The sequence below is a fragment of the Cavia porcellus genome, unplaced genomic scaffold (genome assembly GCF_034190915.1).
Source record: "Cavia porcellus strain 051 isolate PalLab524CR breed Dunkin Hartley unplaced genomic scaffold, mCavPor4.1 scaffold_10, whole genome shotgun sequence".
Taxonomy (NCBI): domain Eukaryota; kingdom Metazoa; phylum Chordata; class Mammalia; order Rodentia; family Caviidae; genus Cavia; species Cavia porcellus.
Genome location: NW_026947493.1, coordinates 6,168,781 through 6,188,669, shown reverse-complemented (window position 1 = coordinate 6,188,669; position 19,889 = coordinate 6,168,781). Strand labels below are relative to the sequence as shown.

Below are 19,889 nucleotides of genomic sequence, written 5' to 3'. Positions count from 1 at the left end.
AGGTGAAAAGAACAGTTTTAAACTCTCATCATGATGACTTTCCAGATTCTCACTGTTCACATTTGCCCTTGGCTTCAGGGAGGTACAGTGGCCTAGACTAATTCTGAACTCCAAGTAAGGGTATGGTGAATAGGCAGTAGTGCATTTGAGTTCAGAGAGATTTCTTCACGGGATGCACACTGCCTCGTGTGTGTTCAGAGGTGTTCTCTGGCGTGGTGGGAACAGCTCTGTCTCTGCTGTGTGACGCTGACTTGGACGCAGGAGTGGGAAGGGGCTTTGAGTGAGTTCAGTGGTGCCTGGCCCCGGGCACATGTGAAGTGAGAGGAGATTATAGGTCGGACAGGTGAGCTTCCCAAAGCTTGGACTGTGGAAGTCTCAGAACCCTGTATGAAGACACCACCTGACAGAGGCATGCCCAAATTTGGCAGTATCCCCAAAAAACTCTGACTTCACTCATAACAAATAGTGATACCAAGAGAAAGTTTTTAAAAACACTGTTGTAGCTTGTGTCTAGATATCCTCCCAAAAACCTTATGTGTCATACGTGGGGCTTTTTCAGAGGTGCCTAGATCTAGGGTGTGTGATGCTGGGATTGATTCAGGTGCAATGCTAGGATTAAGGGCACTAGGATTAAAATGTGAGTGCTATCTGTCCTAAGTATCCTAGATAAGACTTGTGGTGTCTCTTGCTTGCTTTGATGCCTTCCTCTTGTCATGAACTGTTTCTCCTCTCTGGTGCTCCTCTGCCATGCCACCCTGCCTTAGACCCAGCTGACTATTGACAGAAACATCTATAAACTGTGAGCTAAATAAACTTTGATCCTTTAACTTCAGATGTTCAGTATTTTGTCTTAACAAATGACAGAAAAGTAAGACAAATATCAATAAGGAAAAATCAATTGTGTAATCTGTAACCAAAAGTAAATTAGGTTTTTAAATTATTACAGAATTGTCAAGTGAAAGAGGTAAAGATTATACAATCTCCAAAATTAGAAAAAAATATGAAGAGTTGAGGGATGTGCCAGAAAATTAATAAAAATGTTTGTTCTTTTTTCCCCTGGATTTTGTAATGTCTTTATAGGCATTTTGAATTTGAAAAAAATGTAAATTTGATGTGTTTTTTCATGAAAAATAAATATTCTTTTGGTAATATATACAAAATTACTTTATGTGAAGAGGACTTCAGATTTGTATGGATTCCAAGCCTTGCAGAACCTGGATGTCCTAGACTTCATGCATTCCACACTGATTAAGCCAGGCCTCCAATCCCTCCTGTGGTTGGTTTGAGGGGTGGACAGTCTCCTCCCCCCCCCCCCCCCCGCTGGCATACAGCCAGCGGGGGGCCACTGGGAGGTATCTTGTAATCTACACAAAAGTCAATCTCAGAGGTACTTGAACCCCAGTCTAAAACCCAGCTTGTTATATATATCAGGTCTCTTGTGGCAGTCTTAAAAAATCAATTTGAACAGAAAAGCAAACTCTTGGTTTAAGAGTTAACAGTGCAGCCAAGGGTGGTGGCACACACATGTAACCACAGTACTCAGGAGGCCAAGGCAAGAGGATTGCTGTGAAGTCAAGGCCATCCTGGGCTATATAAGGAGTTCAAGTCTAACCTGAACTACATAGGGAGATCCTGTGTTGAAAGACAAAAGAAAAAAACAAAAAAAAAAAAAAGAAAGAGAATGCAATATGTTGAAAATGTGACACTAGGCTAAAATATAAGGGAATGTAGTAAAACAGTGCCTGTTCTTTTAAGGTATTATCTGTCTGCATAGAAACTACTCTAATCATTACATCTTTAATACTACATAAGTATCAAGGCTGTACTTTGGACACTTTTAGTTTTGTAAGTACTGAAAAATTAACAGTTTATTCTAATTTATTTATTTTTTATCTTTTTAGCAATCTAGGAAGTTGCAGTCATCTCAGTGCCAGTGCTATTTCAAGTGTGCTGGGAAATTCAGGAATCTCAGTACAACTGTAGCACATCTTATAGGTTAGACATATGTAGACTTCTGCAAGCACAGGTGAAGCGATTTCTGTAAAACTGACTTCATTGGTTTTGTTTTTCACGAACTGACCTGAATGGCTCAGGGTAGCCTTCACTGCTCCTGATGTGAATAGGTGTTCTCTTTTTCTGATACATTCACGACCATCAGAAGACACCAACCTAACGCACACAGCATCAGGGGCTCACGTCCAGTTTCCTCCTACTGTCTGTTCTGCCCTGACACAGTCCACTTTGGTTTCACGGGCACTTTAGTGGTTTGTTGTGGGCACTTCGGCCACTGCAGCCTGGTCCCTTCTTGATGTCACAGCCCCTACTTTCAGTTTGGTTGTATATTGATATTAGTTGTTTTAAAAGCTCTTAGTTTATTCAATATGAAAATACAGAAAACTAAGAACAAGAGAAATTGAACTCATGCACACTTCCAGAAACTTTAATTTGTGTAGTGCATCTTTTTTCTGTATATGTGCTTTACTTGAAAAAAGAATGTAACCTATTTTATATGCCATCGTATACAGTTTATGTCTGGATTTCCCCACAAAGCCTCATGAGGTCATGGAGAGGGCAGGTCCTTTAAGGATGGCTGAGTCTAGTGTTTGTGACTGGTTTGTTGTGTTGCACTGGGATTCACAGTGTGAGTGCTGTGCCCACCAAGGGGCAGAGTGGCATACTATATAAGGGAGGGAAGGAAGCATGCTTTCCCCTTTTGCCCTTTTGCTCTTGTCTATCACTGCCCTCCAAGAATGGCTGCTCTTAGCTACACCACCCTGCCTTGGAGCCAACAAACTGTGGACTGAAATCCCTCTAATTATAAGCTAAACAAAGCTTTCCTTCCTTTATTTTGGGTGCCAGGTATTTTGTCTCAGCAGTGAGATAAAAGTCGCAAAGACACTGTTGTTTCCTTCTTTCATTTAGGTGACCTGAGGGGTTTACCACAGAAACATCTTCCTGTTTCTCAAATTCGGGGTCCACTCTCAGATTGTGGTCTGCACCAGTGGCCCCCTGAGGAGTCATGCGTTTTTATCAGGTGGCTGTGGTGCCACCCACTTGTGTCCCAGTGTTGAGCCTTCAGGGTAGTTTGCAGCATCATCTTGGCTGTGAAAGCCAGAGCAAACCTTTCTTGGCTACCTTCCAGTGCCACCATATAATTCAATATCCAGCCTTTGTGCCCTCCTCTCAGGCTGGCTTTGTCTGTGGCTGTGTCTCACAGCTCTCCTCTTACAAGGCTGAACCTATAATGTTTCTTCACCTTGGGATAATTTGCCAAATCCCATGGGTGAGAAGTATTAAGTAATTAACCTTATGGCTGTTTTGACAATTGCATTTCATCGTTCAATCATTTTGCAGGGTTCGGATTTGACTTCCTTTTGCCACTTTTTTGGATTGATTTTTTTTCATCTGCTCATTTTCTGGGACCTATGCCTTTATTATTCTTGCCTTATCTTGAGCAACAGTTCACCTTCATAATTCTAATTTTCTTTTTTTTTTTTTTTTTTTTTAATTCTAATTTTCTTTTTGTCAGAAAGTGGAACATTACTCAGAGTCCAAAGACATAGTGAATAGCAAAATCACATAAACATTTATAGTGTCAAAAATCTATTTCTCTAATAGTGAAAATACTAACCAACTTGGACTTGACATATGTTCTTACACTTTTTTTTAAACAGTAACAAAACTGTGTTACATGCAGGAAAAGAAAGAGATTTGCAGAGCGAGTTTGGGTGAAGTAAAACTAGGAAAAGAAGTGTACCGTACAGCACTAAGTGAGAGGGAACACACTGGCCCATGTTCTTACGCTTAATTTTTAGTCTTCTCTTTAGAGGATGTGGATGGATGAGGGATTGCTCAGAAAAACTGCACCTGGTTTTCTGCTGATAGGTGAACCCTGGAAGGATGAGTTCACAGCAAAATGTAGAATTGTGTCTTCCGTTCTTGGTTCATACAGATTTTCATTTTCTAACTTATATTTTATGCAAGTGAGGCTATCTCTTCAGATTAAACCTTATAGAAAGTGTAGCATGTAAAGCAATTTTTTTTTTTTTGTCTTTTTTGAGACGGGGTCTCGCTATGCAGTTCAGGCTGGCCTTGAGCTCACTTTGTAGCCCAGGCTGGTCTCGAACTCACAACAATCCTCTCACCTCAGCCTCCTGAGTGCTGGGATTACAGGCATGAGCCACCACACCTGGCTGCGTAAAGCAATTTCTTAAAAGGTTAATCTTGCATCTCTGCAAAAACAAAGAGAGGAAGTTCAGATGGGAGAGAGACAGAAAGGAAAGTTTTGGGTGTTGGAAAAAGAGGGAAGAGGGGTGACAGAAGATGGAGTGTGTGGGAAGAAGTCAGGGATCCAGTCAATACTTTGGGTTAAAATTTGAGAGCTATGTATTATTTGTTTGAATTGCTGTAGAAAATGAAATTTTATCAGGTTCAATCTTTGTTCTAATCTAACATGTGTTTTGCAACCTGACCATTTTATGGATTAAACGTTATGTAAAGAAAGAACAGATATTAATTAGTATTTCTGAAATGCCAGAGACCCTGGATATCTGTCAAAATTATATGAGGTTTCTGTAGACATAGTAACAGTTTTACAGGACATGTTCATTCTACACATCCACTGTGGAGAGTGCCACTGAAGGGGTACAGTCATTTATCAAGCAAGTTAGTGGAAACAGGAAATGTATATATTGTCCTAAGTTTCTATACTGCAGCTTCTGTGTCATTAATGTGTCCGGAAATTCTATGAGGCAGTGAAAATGTCAGTGACTCCCTGGGCTTCACTGATCAGTGAAGGACTGAGTTTCTCAGCAGACAGATCTGTGGCCTTAGGACAAAAGGATGGGGGAAGGCAGGAAGCCATTCTTACCTCCCTGCCGCCTGCCTTCCTCCTCCTTCTCCTGCTAGAGCCACGCTCCTGGCTGGGGACAAGTGGACCACATTCCTCCAGGGTTGCAGCCTGGACAATAACCCATTGAATTTCTTTTATGAGCCTTTAGATGCTTTGCTAACTCCAGTAGAATCCTGACTCCCTGGACCAATGATTATTTTTACTTTGTGGTCAGGATTTCAGCATATGAGGATGAAGTGTTCAAAGCTTCTGGTTTCTTGGTTAAATTAGAAAATGGTTCCACAAAGTTGGCACCAAAACTTAAATAGCTATTGTATGGGAAGTGTTATTCAATTCCAGACAACAGGAGAAATACTACTTTATAACGCTGTAGCTAACGCTACACATCTGTATATATATCCTCTACCTTTGCAAAAGTATTTGATACATCCATAGTATATAAATAAAAAAGAAAGGATTCATAAAATAGTAGGTCATTTTTGCTGCCATCTGTTCACTAACAAACCTTTGTTGGGTGCTGTTGTACACATGCTCTATGAGGCACAGGGATGGATATGCACTATGGAGTATTCTTAAAGAACTGATCATCTGGGGCTGGGGATTTAGCTCAGCGGCATAAGCGCCTGCTTTGTAAGCAGGCAGTCATGAGTTCTATCCCTGGTACCGATAAAAAGGAAAAAGGCAAAAAAAAAAAAAAAAAAAAAAAAAGAACTGATCATCTTAGGAGGGAAGGCTGGGCACACACATGGACAATGCAGACAAGACATGTGCTCTACAAAAGTTTGTATATAAAGCAACTGCTTTCACAGCCATGCAAAACAGACTAATCCTGATGAAGGCTTAGCAGAAGGGAGGTGATGCAAACCAGTCCCAACAGGCACTGAGCACAGATTATGCACACTGTGCTGGATATTTGTGTACTTATAAGGCTCCCAGACAGAGACTCTGCCTCAAGATTGGGAGGCTGGAATCCATGCCTAAGATGCGTCAGTAAATGGGAACTGGCTCAGGTGGAAGCCAAGATTGAAACTGTTTTGAAGAAGTGCCTGAGTATGACATTGTGGATGTGCCATCCTTAATATAAAATGATTAAATATGGAAGTTTGGGCTTTGTCCCCACAGAAGTCTGTAAGAAGAGTAAGAATCTTTTAAAAAATAAAACAAGAATAATATTTTTAATTCCACACAGACTCCTCAGTAGGCCATCTCTGTGATTAGAAATGGATTAGCCATAAATGTGGAAAAAGTCATTTGAGAATTCCTAATTCTCAAGAAGAGAATTTCAAATTTGTTACCAGTTTGAAACCTAGAGCTTCTAGAAGTTTCTTAGGGCAATAAGATATAATGTGGTTGCAGTGTTTGATGCCAGCCTCTTATTTAGAGGGATCAAAGGAGAGCAGTTTAAACAATTTTAAATAGAGAGGTTAAGAGATAGGTTGTGTCCTTAATTGTTCACATCACCAGAACTCAACATTTATTTATTTTAATTTTTTATATTAAAGAGAATAAAGCCAAACAAAATAAAACAGAATAAAGCCAATCAAAATGAAACATTGAAAGTGATACAGGACTTCAAAACAAGATAACACAAAATCAACAATGGCTGCCATAAATATATCTTATTATCTTCAAAATTGCTGCTTATACCATCAGACATAATAAAATCAAACAAAACAGGACAGAATAAAACCAATCAAACCAGAACATTCAATAAAACAAAACAATAAAATGGAGCAAAACAGAACAATAAGAACAATATTGGATTTCAAGAACAAGACAGAAGGAAATCCCCCATATTGGCTACATTGCATACGGTTATCCTTTTAATAAATACTCAGACTACACGCCTTGAGACCAGTAAAGTCAATCAAAAGATACAAGCATTAAGTTGTTTTGGTACCCGAGATGCTGTTAACTCAGTCTGTCCTTTGAATCAGATGTTGCTATGGGCGGTTCCTGCCTCATAACCCATACCCTGGTTAGCTCACTGGATAAATTGGCTGCTTTTTTCTCCTTCTGGTCTGGCGTGGTTGGAACTGGTTCACAGGAAAGGCTAACTCGTTCAAGAACTCAAAATTTAGCATTTATATCTGTCATGTCCTAGATAAGAAAAAAAAAAAACCCTCCACAGTAATTGTATTAAGAGAGAATTTTCCCAGGCGTGGTGGCTCATGCCTGTAATCCCAGTACTTGGGAGGCTGATGCAGGAGGATCATTGCCAGTTCGAGACCAGCCTGGGCTACAAAGTGAGCTCAAGGCCAGCCTGAACGGGACAGCGAGACCCTGTCTCAAAAAGACAACAAAAAAAAAAGAGAATTTTCATGGGGCATGGTTATATGTGTAGTGGAGGCCAGAAAAGGTAAAAAGGAAAGAAATTAGTACAGAGAAGTGCAAGGCAAAAAGTAGTAGCCACCACCAGGCCAGGGCCAGAGCAGGCAGGCTGGGGCTGTGGGCCTGGGTATCTTGGAGGAGGGATGTGTGGCCCTGGAATCCAGGCCTCTGAGCTGAGGAGCTTCCAGGACCATGCCAATCTGGTGTCCAGACTCCAGAAGATGAAAGTGGCCTGAGCCACGGGGCTGCTTCTGGGAGGTGGACAGGATGTGGGCAGCTGTTGAAAACACCCAGTGTTGCTGGGCTCTCGTGAGCCTCACAGGCCCTGCACAGGAAGCAGCAGGTGGTCTCCTTCCTCATTCTTTCTACTCCCATTCAAACCCCTTGTTGGTGGAACCTGGCAGAGATCTGAGTAGCAGTGACAGAAGGTGGCCTGCCCACCGAGGAGATATATGGTTCCAGCGAGATCCCAGATCCAATGAGTAGGTTTGATCCCAAGGGAGCATTGATGCCTAGGACCAAATGTGCACGATCACTAAAATAACTTTTTTACCATGAAATTTTGACTCAGAAGTTTTAGAGTGTGGTCCAGAAATCTCCATTGTTGAAAAGGAACCTTGAATCATCTTAATGCAGGTGATCTTCAAAACACCCTTTCAGATATTCTGTTCTAGGGCCTTTAAGTAAATCCCGAATCAAGTTAGAACGGCGTTTGTGACATGCTTGGCATCACCAATTTCGGTCTCTGAAACAGACATGTGAGTTAATTTTGCTTTAAGTTTTTCCACTTGAAAATGCTTATAAGAAAAGTGCCTCAGCAGCATTTTAAGACAGTAATAAGACTCTGACCACCTTGGTATTCAGTGTGTATTGTTTCGAAATTCATGAGTAACTTCTGTAATTTAGTATCAGGAAGGATAAGCCTCTTTTCAGATACACTTGTGTATTCATCAGAGCAAGGAATGAAACGAGATAACACCTTGATTTCTCTTGTGCTTTAGCTGCCTAAAACTGAGAGGCAGTTAGTGTAAGCTCACCTGAGACTCCTGGTTGACTGTTTTGTTTTTTATCTGAATATTCTTCCAGTAATGAACATCTCATTTTTTCTTTCTTGAAATGCATTAGACATAAACACATACATATCATAGTGAAAATTGTACCTGCTAAACTTTTCAAAGCACCTTTAGGCATGGTATCATATGTTTCTAACTCAAAATATAGAAAGGGCGTCAAAATATAGGAGTTGACGTCCTAGAGAGGACAAAATTCATTTTGTAGATATTTAATTTATTTCTGCTGTTTTTTAATAATCAGACCTTTGAAACTTGAGAGTGACAGCAAAACATTATTTTGCTAGAAGTAAGTGAACAGTTAAAGATTCAGGCATAGACTGATATAGGCTTGTAAAACGTCTTGGTCTTATTTTGAGTATGTTTGTTGCAGTGATATGTTTTGCTTTTCTATAATAACTTGCTGGAATTTATCAGTACTGTATTGTGCACAATTCCTGAGAGAGGGTATAAACAATGGCATACCTAGACTCTTACTTTATATTGTTTTCTGATCATTCTATCTAATAATAGAGATCGTTTAACTACCTCTAGGTCCACATTGCCTTCCAAGGTCATTGAAACGAGTCAATGCACTCAGTCTTCACTGTGGCAAATGGTACAGTGTTATGGCATCGACCCCACTTTTCAACAAGTAGAGAGTACATGCATGAGCACAAATGTGTTTCCTGGTTGTTACATCATTGCGTTCTTTTAGCTAACACAAATAATATTCAACTTACGGAGTATTTTTGTGTCTCACAGGGAAAGTGCTTCCCATTACTCTTCTTGCTTACCTAAAATTTGTCACAGAAACAGTTTTGGTGAGAGTGACAAAATTCTGTCATTTGACCATAGAATTGCAGGTAGGGTTCCCCTAAAGACAGGGACTATTTGTTGTCTACTGCACATGTCTCTTACTAGTAAAAATGGGAGAGGCAGAGAAGTGGCATCACTTCTGTTATTCTGCAACTTATTACAGGTCTAGAAACACTTTTAAAAATATAAACTACTTATTTCAAAAATATGTTTCTTTAGGAACCAGTTTTGGTGGCTAATGGTAATTTTATGAAGCTCAGTCATGTCCTGTGCCATCTGTGGTTGCCCGCTTTGCAGGTGGCACATCACTCTGAGGTGAGGTACTTAGCTACTTTTGCACATTTGTATGCAAAAAGACACTGCCTTTTCCTGCTACACAGGATTTTCTGAGTGAGTTAAATTGGGGAAGAAAACAGAATTTGACTTGATTTTTGAATGTTAAGGGTTCCTTCAAGTCTATTTGTTGTAGTGAAGTTTTGTGGCAAGCATTTAATGTGAATAAAATGTATCTGCATGACAGGCTGATGATTCATTTTCAGGAGCTAACCATCTATTTATAATGCTTTCTAATTTTCTTGCGTATTTGTTTGCGAGTTAAATGTAATAACTGGAAGTTTAGAGGGATTTAGAACTATCATGCATGAATTACTGAACGGCATACATGGATTTTAGCAAACATCTGTATTTTGTTTTCATGGCCTGTGTTTTAATTCGGTCGAATCATATTGAGTGAGTCACGAAGAAGGAAACAAGCTTGTGCCCAGTGTAGGTGACCGACTTGACGTGTCCGGTGTCCCTGTCTAGGGAGTGGATCTCATAAGTCAGCTCCCTCACTGGCAGGAAAGATGCCATCCAGGTCCACAGCTCGACCCCCAGCTGTGAAATCCAAGCATGTAGGAAAAGAGGAGGTATTTTTGAGACTCAAAACCTGACCTGACCTTATCCAACCGCAGGTTATGAGCAGTGAAAACGGAATACTCTGTGACTTTTTATAATCTCAACTGAGCAGTCTTAGTAAGAATATTCATCTGGACCACTACAGAACTAGTGCGTTTGATAATGAGACCCTTCCTAGATCCTGAATATATGAAATGTGCCTCTGCTTGCTTTCTTGCTTTCTCTCTCTTTCTCTTTCTGTCTCTCTCTTTCTCTCTCTGTCTCTGTCTCTCTCTCTCTTTCCTTCTTTCTGGTACTGAGCGCTGGCAAGGCAGGCACTTAGGCTGCTGAGCTAAATCCCCCGCTCAGTCCCTGCTTTCTGTCTAAAATCTAGATGATATTGAATTCCAAAGCTTTTTGGTTCACTATAGTTCCTTTTTCTTGCACTGAAATCTAATTGTTTTTTCTCTGTGGTACTGGGGATTGAATCTAGGGCCTTTGCTCTGAACTACATCCCAGAAATTGTCCTGAGACAAGTTTTTATTAAGTGGATAAATTACTCAGGTTTGGCTTGTTCTTGGTATCCTTCTGCTTCAGCTTCCCAGTGTACTGGGATTGTAGGTGAGGGTATAATACCCAATTTGTATTAACTCTTTTTCTACTTTGTTTTAAATTTTACAGATATATTAGTCTATTATTATTGCCTTTTTTGTTTTTTGAGACAGGGTCTTGCTATGTAGCCCAGGCTGGCCTTAAATTTGTAGAGATCCTTCTGCCTCAGCCTCTCAAGTGATGGGATTACAGGCATGCACTACCATGGCGGGCTGTTGTTGAAAATATTAAAGACGAAATTCTGTTTGTGTCCTCTTGTTATTAGTGCATTGTGCAAGAGCCCCACGAAGTGTTAAGAGGGATGTGTCAGGTCCTGGTCGGGCTGCTCATGAAATGTGTGACAGCTCATAAGACTCTACTGCAGCCCCCCTGCCTCAAAGATAGAACAGACCAGAACAGAACAGACCAGAACAGAACAGAACAGAACGACAGAACAAAGCAAAGCAAAGCAGAAACAAAGGGGCCCTGAAAGTGGGTGACGGATTTTCTGCTGCTGTTGGAACTCACTGCACATCCTTCCTTGTGGAGACTCCCCAAACGCTAACATTAGCAACTGTAAACCGGATACTTTTCTTTTTCTTTTTTGCCAGGACTTCAAGAAACAGGCTGTGAACTTAGGTATCAGTAACCAGAAAAGTAAAGAGAATCAACAGAATTGGTGTTGTGCTTGTTACTGGAGGGAGAGTGAAAGAGCGGTCTAGGACGTGCACAGCGCTGTTATGGAAAAGAAGATGAAAGCATTTCACACAAACAGCACTGCGTTTTGATAATGGCCAGTGGACGCCTTAAAATCATTGATTACATCAGTAGAGACATAAGGTTATGACTGGGATCGGAGGGAGGTTGCCCCTTAATTTTTAAGTTTTCATCAATATCTGTGATACATATTATAGAATTTTAAGTAATCCATGACAATATCGGGTGAAAAAATTTATATATATAATAATTCCATATATATGTATATAAAAATAGTCCTTGTTCTGAGATTTTACAGTTTATTTCCTTTCTAAAATTGTTTATTTTGTCCATAGTGCTATTTGTTATATGGTGCTCTTATCATGTGATCCTTTCCCAAGAAATTTTGCTTTATAGGACTAGGATAGCACATATACATATCTTTATTTTCCACTTTAAATTTCTCATTAAAATTTAGAGTCCTTCAGACCGAGAACATTAAGCAGCACTCAGTGTAAGAAAATATCTGGTTACCATGGGGATTGGAAGCTATTCCAGGTCTGTTTGACCTCTTTTCTTGACTGCAGGTAATTTATTCAAATAACATCAAAAGTTACTTCTCAGGAGAGAGTCCATTCCCTGATACGTATCTTTAGAATTCTTCAATGCCACTGGTCTGAAAGGTGAGATTTTCCAGATTTATTCTTCTGAATATTCAGCCCACAATATTCTTTGTGTAATAATAATGACATCATTTCCTGCACATTTACGATAATGCTGGCACAGGTTTCATGTGATTCTCAAAACCCTTGGTGGGAGTATTGTCAGGATTACGTTTGACAAAGAGAGAATTAAGCACTCCAAAACAATTGTTTCTGTGAGGTAGAAGCAATACTTTTGAAGTGCTTTCTCTTTCCTGTTCAAGAAGTCCAGAAAAGTCACTGTAGGTCTGGGTGTGATGGGGTAGCACAGACTTAGTATCTTTCTGACACGTCTGGCATATGTCAGCAGCATTCACTCCCAAGATTACCTCATGGACAAAGGAAGGGACTGGGGCTCCTGCTGTCATGCTCATATTTTAAACAGAGAAAGTACACTTCCCAAAAGTGGCACTCATCATTTTCACATACAGCCCAGACTTACACCATGGCCACATCTACTAGTAAATCTTCCATCGCCAGTCATCTGTGCGTCCAGCTAAAGTCTAAGGTTCTTTTTCTCTGGGCGAAGGGAAAATGGATATTGAGAAGAGCTAGAAATCTGCCAAGCTTGAGTGCTGTTGTTATTTCTACCTATAAGGGGAGAAATCGAGGCACAGTATTAGCTTGGTTGTGCTGGGATGCAACATTCATCAGCGATGATTTACAGGATGCCACATTTAGTCTGCCCCAGTCTACTAGGTGTGTTCCAAGGACAAGCTGGATGTCCTGGCATGAAGGCGCAGAGGGGCAGAGCTGCTTGGTTCGTGGCAAGGGAATCAGGGTCAGAGTGCTAGAGCAGAAGATGCCAGGGACCTGACCTGGACCCCAAGACCACAGCTCCTCCACCCACCTAGACAAGTCCCAGAAGTGCGCTCCTCTGTCAGCCGGGGGAACCCACAACAGACCGAGTTGCACCTCCACCCTGACCTCAACCGGAGGTTACCCTGATGTACTAAGTGTTCAGAGCCAGGATTCAAACCCAGGCTGGTGAAACTTCGGAGCTCTACATCGAAGTGCTCCTACCTTAACACAGTCTTTTGACTTTATTTTGTCTCAACTTCTAAATCAGTAGAAAGAAAACCCTTTGCTGGCTAGGCTGCTAGGTCAGTCTATTCAAACAATGAAATCCTTTATTTTACCAAAAGTTCTTGGCAAAGGACGTGGTACTGGTATCAACTTGTGCAATGAAGCCTTTACTTCTGCTGACCTTTTGGTTAAGTAGATTCACAGAATTTAGTGGCAGCCTTAGAAAATTGACTGGCAGGCAGATTAAAGTCTTATTTTCAGTCTCCTACTTGCTGAGGGTTGCAACAGGTTTAAACTCCATTGAAATAGGTTTTGCTGTCCTACTGGTAGTTTAGATCTTCATAATAAAAGAACAAAGTTTTCAATGAAACATATGCATACATACACAGGAATGACCTACTATAGGAAAAACCACAACAGTAGTATCATTCCTTTCTTTTAATGATAAATTTTTAAGGTAAGGATAACACAGCCTAGAGTAAGTCAGACTACACTATTTCTAAGTTATTCAAAAGTTATTCTAGTTGGTTTTAACCTGTGCTTCTCTAATATTGTGAGCAAAAAATAAAAGTTATATAACACATCATGAACAGACATTCCTCCTTTCCTTCCTTTTCTCCTCCTCTTTTCTTTCCTGCCTGAGAATCTTATTTCCCTTCTTTTCCTTAGCTTCAGTTTTGTCCTTGTTCTTATCCCTGCATAGATTTTATGGATTTTAATCTTTCATAGGATGGCTTAGTGCTTTGCTTTCTAGTAGCAGGGGGAAACTATAAACGTGAGTGAATAACTAAACGGGTAAACACCGTGCTTCATAACATGTCATAGCAGCTTTAGGTTGCTTTGTCCCTTAAAACTTTTAACCTCTTAGAAACCTCTGTCCATTCATATGATCAATTATACACCTCAGTTATTTAACAAGCCCTTCATTTAACTAATCAGGTAATCACACGCATGATTAATGACAAGTTTAACAATGTGAGGCTTTTTTTGAAGTTAATAGTCAACTTCACTGCTGTGACAATTTACAGGAAAAGCCCTCAGGAATGAAGAAGGCTGATAAGGAGGAAAGGTGTGGGGGTGCCACAGCAGGGGTCAAGGGTCAGAGGTTCCTGCTTATCTGTTGAGCATCTTTGGTTCTTGGTAAGCATTAAGCAAGAGCAGGGCTAGGGACTGAACAATGCAGGCAATGATTAGCCTCTAATACCCCTTTCCCTGGCCTTTTTATTTCTTACTGTACTCATGTAAGAAATAAATTAATGCATATTCTTTATTAAAAACTATTCGAACATGACAACCCTCCCTTTCTCAGTGATTTTTGCCAAAGACATCTTTTGACTTTTCCAACCATGCTATTTTATTTAAATAAGTTGCAAACAAAGTCTAAAATTCAAGAATTTTTTTTTAAATTCAAGAATTTTGAATAACATAGCCTTGAGGTCAAAAGCCTAGACAGCCAAGACAGATTACTTTGCCTGAGTAAACTCCTTAAGTTTTTCTTAATCTCTTGATGCCTTAATTTCTTTTGATGGTATGTGATAAATTGGATGCTTCACACAGATTATTTCATTTAACTTTCGCAGCAATGCTGTAGAGAAACTATTGCTGTTTGTCCAAATCAGAGTTGAGAAAGTTATGCTAAAAATTTAAGTAATTCTTTGTCTAGTAAGCAGTGGAGCTTGAGAGTACTTGTAATATTTCATGTATATCTTTGTCAAGAGAACTAAATAAGCAAGATGCATGTAAGGATACCGATAAAGTACTCTGCAGATAGCAGACAGTAATGGTTAATTTCAAGTGGATTCTCACAGTGTGGCTTTGAGAATTGAAAATCACTGCCTAGGCATTGAAAAATTTTTTTTGCCAGAGTTTGCAATTTACTGAGATGTCTTGAATATAAGCTCCCTTAAGTAGAACAAGAACTTTTTCCTGAAGCATAGTTTATTATTCTGTGGTTTTGAATTTGTCCCTGAGAATCAAAAATTAAAATATTTTTACTATAATAATATATGTTGTACTCTAAGAAAATACCTTCATTATTTTGTGTATTATAGCAAACCTGCAACGTGGCTTACTAAATGTGTTTTTTTTTATTCTTTTTCCCTAACTGATATGTTAAGTGACCTAATTAATATGTTGAGCAATACTCTCCTCTGTAAAGAATTGCAAGAATCTCACCTAATTGATATGTTAACCATTGTTGCCCTCTACAAACTACAGAAGTTGTGCTAAAACAAGCTAACAAGGGTTGTTAATCACTGTTAGGCGCCTCTATTCTCCGCTAAAGAGCTAAAGAAAACTAGGATGGCCCACTAATTTACACTTGTTTGAAGTAAACTGCTTGTGTGCAGAGAGATTTGTGTATGAGTTTAACCCTTTACCTGACCTTGACACATAACCGCCGTTTTCTGTTCTGTATGGTGCCTTATTGCCTCCCTCTCCCCTCACCTATCTATCTAGGCCATAAAGAATTTGGGTTTCTGGTGACCTCCTCCTGACCCGGTGATGATCTGTCATAAAATGAGCCTGCCCCAATTTTAAGAACTGTTTAGCTTCAAAGAAATTACCGGGAAATATTATGGCCCAAACCCCAATCGGTGCTTTCCTTTTGTTCTGTATGCATCAAATGAGTTAGATATCAGATCTTTGTAAAACTTAAGTTTCAGCTTCTTGTAACTCTTGACCCCTTCGCACCCACTAGTGAAAACGAGCTGTCCTGGGATAATTAACTCTCCACTTTCTTCTCCAAATATTGCTGCAGATGTGCCACTCCGAGATAATGTCAGTCTGTAGGATGGGATTAATTTGAGAAACACCAGGAACTCCCAAGATTGTCAGAGCTAAGTGGACAGCAATACAGTTTCCAGACTTGGGTCAACAAGTTTGATGGCTCTGCAGGTTTCTTTGTCCCCCCCCCCCCCGTTTTCCTCCAGCCTCTTTTTAAAGTCCTCCCTTCAGTCTCTGGGACACAGTCTCCAAATTGGCTCCTGGAGACTGGTCGCCAGGCCTGGAAATAAAGCCTTTGCCACCTAAATTTTCGGTCTCTTGCTTCCTTGGATTTTATACTGGGGCCTGAGTTATAACAATATATGATTGTTTTTATGCTTCCTACTCATAGATAGAGTTCTCTGAATCTGCAGATTAAGACTAGTCTTTATTGCCACTTATGATCACACATTGGAAGGACAGGTGAAGCCCACATCCCATGATATTCTTGGCTGTTACTAAACAACAAAAACAAGGACAATGATTCGCCTGTGAAGAAAGCTATTCTATTACATGGCAAGGAATATAGAGCTCTTCTTGTTTCTGGATTGTTCACTAGACCGCATCATTGAAGACCCAAAGTTTGTTTTTCCTCTTTTCTGTGCCCCTGTGCTTGGGGTGCTGGCCGGGTCCTCAAATTTCCTTCTTTATGAGTTCACGGTGGCTGCGCCCATTTAGATGAAACATGAACATCTGGAAAGAAGTTCATTTCCTTCCATGTGTCACCTTTTCTTAGCGAGTAATACCTTTTCCTAAAGTCTTCATTGGCATTGGCCCTCTCGGTCACATGCATGAGTCATTTACTTTGCAAATGGTGTGACACCACACTGATTGGCATTGAGTTTCCAGGGACTGGAGAGAAGTCCATCCTCCCTTGGGTAGCGTGTCAAGGATAAACAAGACTGAGATTTTGTTACCAAGAAAAAGAAACGTGTCATGGCTATGTCTAGGTGTCTCCCCAAAACCTCATGCAGTAGAGGTGGGACTTTTTCAGAGGTGGTTGGGTCTAGAGTGAGTGATGCTGGGATGGATTTATGGAGCAGGGCTAGGATTAAAGGTGAGAGTGCTACCTGCCTTGAGTAGACTGGGTAAGATGTAATGGATAGAAAAAGCTGTGGTCTTCTCTTTGTTGCCTTCTTCCTTCCATGAACTATTCCTCCTCTGTGATACCACCCTGCCCTACAGTCTAGCTGATTATGGACTGAAACTTCTACAAGTTGTGAGCTAAGTAAAACTTTCCTTCTTTAGTTTTGAGTGTTAAGTATTTTGTCTCAGCAATGACAAAATGTAGTGAAGACACAATGTAAGAGAAATAAAAGTTTGATTGCACAATTTTTTTTTGGAGAAATTATACTTAGAACAAAAATTCAATACAAAATGAAGCATTTACCACACACAAGTTTAGGTATGATGTATATTATTTTATGTAAAACTCATTCATTCTTTAGTCTTTTAACAAATATGCCTTGATTATTTATTACATGTCAGGCACCATTCTTAGTATAAAGGTAGAGAACTGAACGAGACAGACAAGTATCTGTATTCAGAATGCTTTTGGTAGTAAAGGACAGAATAGGAGACCAAAGTATCTTAAACAATAGCAACATTAAACCTGACCTAACAGATATAGGCCCGGTTTAACACCTCTAAAATGTTGTCAAAGATCTTGTTCCTTCTCTGTGTCATCAACGTGCTGATTTTTGCCTTTACTCTGTCATTTCATGGTCTCATAGCTTAAAAGTTTGTCCCCTGATTTCAAACCAGGAAGAAACGGAAAAGGAAGCTGTTTTTTTATTCTTACCCTTTTTTACATAGACTGAAGAAGTCCAAAAGCCACTTTACAGGTTTCCATGAAGCACTGTCATACAAGACTCCTCAACAACAAAAGAGGATGGGAAAGTAATTACCTAGGGAAGAGTTAAGGGACCTTACACTCCATTGCCTCAAATATTGGGGACCGTGTGCATCGGGAGAGACTTGGACGATGGTAAGTCATACACAATGTCTTCCATTGTCTCCTTTTTGGAATTAATTCTCTGACTGCTTCTTGGAACAATAGCAGATCAGGAGTATTTTTTGCACGTTAGCCTTCAGAATTAAATAGGAGAATTTGTATGGTAAGTGCAACTTGGTGTTTTTGCATATTCCCATAGCAAGGCCATTTGTTTATAGAATCTTGACCTGAATTTGGGAGGAGAGTTGGGAGCTTCGCTTGGGCTTATCTTGTGGGTAAAAGATGCTGTCAGGAGGGACAGACAGGTGCAGAAGCAGATACTGTGTTAAGCACTGGCCAACTGTGACTCCGGAGTGGGAGGTGCTATGAGAACACTACCAGCTGATTTCCTTATTGAACCAGCACAGTTTATCACCACCATTAGCTTATTTGTCTAGCTGCTCTTCTAAATAATCAGCCTCTTGAGCGAAGAGAATATATTTCACTTATTTCTGTGTTCCCAGTCCTAAAGATGGTGCCTGGCACAAATAAAAGCACTTGGTGAAAGGCGAGGCTTGGCATTGTCTTGGTGGGAATAAACTGTGGGGAGAAATGCTCAAACGTTTATATAAAGAGCTAAGACTTGAAGTGTTAAAAAAAAATAATTCAACAATGAAAGGCAGTGGAACAATAGAGAAGTTAGGCAGCCCCCAGGGCTTCCTAAGAGGGGCAATTTAACTCTTCTTCATTTTTATTTTTTTTGCTCCTCCAGGGAAGAGTGCCTTTGAAATCATGTGGTATTTGTGCAAATTGCTAGGGTATACATGGCACAGAATTAGGGCTAAAGGGCAAATGAGGTGGCACTCAGGAACAGCCTGTCAAAACAAGCATGATTTAGAGCACTTGCCCCATATATTGCACTGCTTTTACAGCGCTGCAGGCGGTGATGACGTACTTTACTGCAGTCACGTGGGCTTCTGCTAGACTTAGAGCAGTCCTGCAGTAGCTCAAGGGGGCCTTGTTTTTTTATTTCTTCTAAAAGTTCAAAAAATGCATTTTTCCAACTTTAGCTTTTCAGAGATGCCTTGTTCAACTGTTATTGTATTGTGAATTTATACTTCACTGATGATAGTGTTTGATTAAAATTTTCATGTCCCCCTGTTTCAGGTCAGGGAAGTCTGCTTCAGGAGTAGGGGTCAGTGTGCCCCAGCCATGCCAGGCTCTTGTCAGCGCCTTAGGGTGGGTGGGTGGGACCACAGACCTCGGCCAAGTCAATGAGTCAGCTAATTTGCCCAAGCTGCCCTCAAACTTGTGACTTTCCTATCCAGCCTTCCAAGTAGCTGGAATTACAGGCGTGTTCCATGACAGTCTCTAATTTTATCTTTTGAGTAGATATCTTTCTACATAATACAACATTGTAAAGGTTCAAACAGAAATACAGTGGCAAAGTTCCTCCTACCTCTCTCCCTATCTAGCTATCTCTATAACTAGTTTCTAGTCTAGTTCTTTTTGAGAAAAAGAGCCAAAGATTGATATGCATATTTTTGCATTTTTAATGTCTTAAATTGAATTCTTAAATAGGTCCAAAAAATGTAATTTTACGATCATATTGCCAAAGTTGATTTTTCTTTTATATGAAATTGGCATAATTTGTAGAGTAAGTTATATGGATTACCCTTGGACTAATTAAATGTATAACTCTGAATAATTATGTGAACCAGATATAAAATAACCATAAAAGGAGAAGTAGGATAAAACTCCGTGTAAATAGTGTTGCAGTATTGTACTTGGCGTTACTATGGAGCTGAGAGATGTGAATTATTTGGATTTTTGGTACAATGGAAAACTTATTAATTTGTTATGTTTAACTCCAGCAGATCCATAACTAATTTAATAATGGTAACGTATGAATGACTAGAGAAACTACTTTCTAATCTACTTGAACACTGCATCATATTTATGAATCAACATTGTTTATTTGCAAGAAACAAAAACCAAACTCTGCCTACTTTAAAAAATATAAAACGACAATAACAAATAAAAAAATTTTGCTGAAGAATTCCCATACTCATTGGTAGAAAGGGCTGGAGACCCAGATTCTAAGCTAACACACCCGAGTAGGCCTGAGAACTGAGGGTGACAAGAATGGTCTCATGTCAAAGATGACTTTGGGTATTTTTACTAAACTCTACGTTCTGGAATGTGAAACAGGAGACTATGAGATTAGAGTGACCAGTCATGATTGTGTCAGA

General features: G+C 39.9%; 1 pseudogene; it reads right to left on the bottom strand.

Moving 5' to 3' along the window:
• Nucleotides 1-1,897: 1,897 nt before the first annotated feature.
• The window catches only part of LOC111754626 (elongin-C-like), a 30,054-nt pseudogene continuing 12,062 nt past the window's right edge, over nt 1,898-19,889 (bottom strand).